This window comes from Chrysochloris asiatica, unplaced genomic scaffold, assembly GCF_000296735.1.
Source record: "Chrysochloris asiatica unplaced genomic scaffold, ChrAsi1.0 scaffold00039, whole genome shotgun sequence".
Classification (NCBI taxonomy): domain Eukaryota; kingdom Metazoa; phylum Chordata; class Mammalia; order Afrosoricida; family Chrysochloridae; genus Chrysochloris; species Chrysochloris asiatica.
The window spans coordinates 15,763,760-15,767,311 of NW_006408557.1; positions in this window are offsets into that span (position 1 = coordinate 15,763,760).

A 3,552-nucleotide genomic window follows, 5' to 3' on the forward strand; every position below is an offset into this window, starting at 1 on the left:
CTTTGAACTTCCTCTCTGAGTATCATTGGCTCTTGTTCATATGGTATCTCTTGAAATGGTTGAACATTAACCATTTCCTTTTGGTACAACCAGACACCCTAGATGCTCTTAAAGTAGAATCTCACAACTGAGCAGAAAGGAAGGACAAGGGGGTTCAAGACAGCATAGGTGGGACAGTTTATCCCTCCTAGTAACTGACAAAACATGGGTCTAAACACGAGGTGGAGCTTCTGATCGGAACTATTATGGCTCAAGAGGCGTGAATCCTGGACACCTGCCGAGGTTATCCACATGACTCTCTTGCTGTTCACTGTCCCCTAGACTGACAGAATAGAGTTCAGACATCCATCTGTTGATCTGAATAATCACAGCATTGAGTAGAGGCCTAGTCTGCAACTGACCATCTTGCCCTTTGGTGGGTAAAGTTACGTATATAGAACTGATCATCACAAAAGTAGTGACTATCTGCTTTACCTTTACTCGGAGAGTCAGGACGCAGAAGTGAGCACTACAAGGGGTCTCCTTCACTAAGTAGCTTGAAGATTGTCACTTACTCTCAGAAAGTCACTTGACTTGCTTCCTGGTCATTTAATATAAGGATGATGGTATGGTAAAGAATTGGACTATAAAATGTTCATTCTAATGATTCCCAAGGTCCCTGAAGGCAACCCTTATCTTAATAGATGAATATGCCCATGTGCATCAACAGGCAGGGTTTCAGAGCCAGACAGGCCTCAGGAAACATGCAAAAGGGGCCACAGTGACCTCTATAAGGTGGTTTAATACACTAAGTAAGGCAAGGCCCACTCTCTCACCTCCCAGTCCATCCACTGCTCTCATCTTTGCTTAAATACAGATCTGCAGTTAGCAAGGCCAGGCCTGTCCTATCCCAACATGTTGTCTCGCTGGGCCTCACAGAAATACTGGCCCGTGATTCGCTCAAGTCACTTAGTCCCTCTGTGCCTCAATCCTCTCATCTGTACAATGAGCCAGTATCTCCTCCCACCCTTAAAAGAGTCAGCGTTTGTGAAAAAAACCTCCAAAGCTCTACAAGTGTATGTTGCTAATAAAATTCTAAAAATGGGGATCTGTGCCCTATGAAATGTGAAAACAGAATTCTGGGAGAGTTTTGCAACAGGTAATAAAGAGGCATACAATGAGTCAATTGATTTAATTTATAAAGCATATTAATAATTCACATGAAAGCGAAACATTTCTTTTCTTACAGCAAAAGCATACCATATATCTAAACTAAGGAAGGCGGCTGCATTTTGCACCTTACCAGGCCAAATTGCCACACAGAGCACAATAAATGATACTTTTAAGACAGAAAATTAACACGGAGTCCAAATCTAGACTCCCTTGCTGCAAAGTGGAAAAACCAATCTACCTGCTCCTCTATCCTGGTAAAAATTGAGCTCTAAAAACCAAAGCCCTCAGTCCTCAGTTGAAGATCCAAGAAATGAACTTGTAGGCCCAGCACATCTGAACTGATTTCATGATTGAATGATTGAGTATTGCCTTATTATTCTTGTATTCTTGATTTATGAGGCACACCACTAATTACTAAAATGCACTTAATAATAGCAACTCAATTTTCTTTCCCATAAAGTCCTGTAAACAAAATTAACAGTTGTTCATTTGATACAACGTTGATTGCATCAATCAGGGTGAAGTCTCTCTTGAACCCATTCTGGTGTTGTTGCCCACATAGCACCAGCCCTCAGAAGGCCAGTGCAACAGAATTAACCCACTATATGACTGGTGCTATGTGCTTTCCCCCTGAAGAAGACTGACCAGCATGGAACTGGAGAAAATACTGGGAGAGACCAAAGGGGCAGAACATGAGCCAGTGTGACAAGACACAAAAGGTTCAGATTTTATCACAGTTGCCACTCATCTTTTGATTTCAACATGGCACAGCACTGCAGGATAAACACTGGGCTGCTAACCGCAAAGTTGGCCGTTCAAACCCACAAGCTGCTCCTTGGAAACCCTATACAGGGACAGGACCACTATGAGTTGGAACCAGTGTGACGTTTCTTAACAACAACCTATTTAAAATACTATCTTTGTCAAATTGTTTAAAATACTTCCAGATAGAGCATCTCTGGTATGTTCTTACAAATACCTAAGGAAGAAAGGAACAGATATTAACCCCATTTTGTAGGTGGGAAAATAGGAAAGAAAAGTATATTATCTGTCAAAGAATGATTCAGTACTGTGAGATGCACAGCCCGAGGCTGACTGACTTTCTCGTCTTACTAAGCAAAATGAATGGGCCACTCGTCACTAAGACAAAACACTATCCCAAAACAATCCTCACATCAACACTAGAGAAGTTATATTCCTAGTCACTGCTAAAATATGAATACTAATCTAGAGATGACACTCCCAAATAATACCATCAAAAAAGGTTAAGCAGAAAAGTAGATTTAATATGACCATTGCTATGTGAGTCTCCCTGATAAACTTAAACCAGTGTGTAGACATGTTGTTAACTGCTGTCAAGTCGGTTCCAATAAACTTAAACCAGTGTGTAGACATGTTGTTGTTAGATGTCAGGGTCTCTAACACTCCAACATGCCCTATTCTTTGTTCACCTCTAGACCTGCAGACATAAACAAATGTGAATAAGCAGAGCTCTCCTAAATTTAAAATTACAGTACTGAATTATTGAATCATTCAACTCCAGTACAGTTGCTAAGTTTGCAGGAAATAAACCAAAAAAAAAGAAAAGAAAAAAACCACTAAAAAATGAAGTCTTTGCTGAGCTGTTGGAGTAGACATGCTTTCCATATACACTGACTTACAGACCCCTAAAGCACTTTGGGATGGAGAGGGCTGAGCCTGAGCAGGCTAGGAGAGTAGGAACTGCACCTCCTCCACAAGGAAGGGGGCTCCCTGCTTCAGAGTGTGACCTAAATTTTTCTCCATATGGAAGGGGTGCTAAGTTACAGAGTGGAATAGACACTCCCTCCATATGGAAAGAGGCCCTGTGAGGACCGAGGACCCAGGTCCCAGCACAACTCTCGAGAGTTGTTCTAAGTTACATACCTGTACTGCTTCTGTCACTGTGGGGGCACAGTGCCCCCACACCCCTGGCAAACGCATTGACCATTTTATAATGAAGATACGGAGGTATGCAGGACTGAGTTGGCAGGACATTGCCTGCAAGCCAAAACAAGACCCCTAGGAAGCTTATTAACTGCTATTGCCAGCACACTCTGAGCCCTGGTTAAAGTGGTTAATTCCCCTCAAGAATTACTGGACAGAGAAAGCATTTTATATAAAGAGAAAATGATTTTACATGGATTGATCTTCCCCATGGCAAATAAATACAAAGTCAAGCACAGGTGAGGGTAGTGCTTGGGGCCTTGCCCACTGGGGGACACAGGAGCAGTCCCCGCCCACAGGAGAACGGATAGGTACAAAGGACAAAGCTGTGTCCGTGGCTCGTCCTGGTCCCAGTGCCCCTCCCTAGCACTACAGACTTGGTGTGAGGCCCCAGTGAGATGCCGCCTGACAACGGCTCAGGCAGCTTACAGTGGG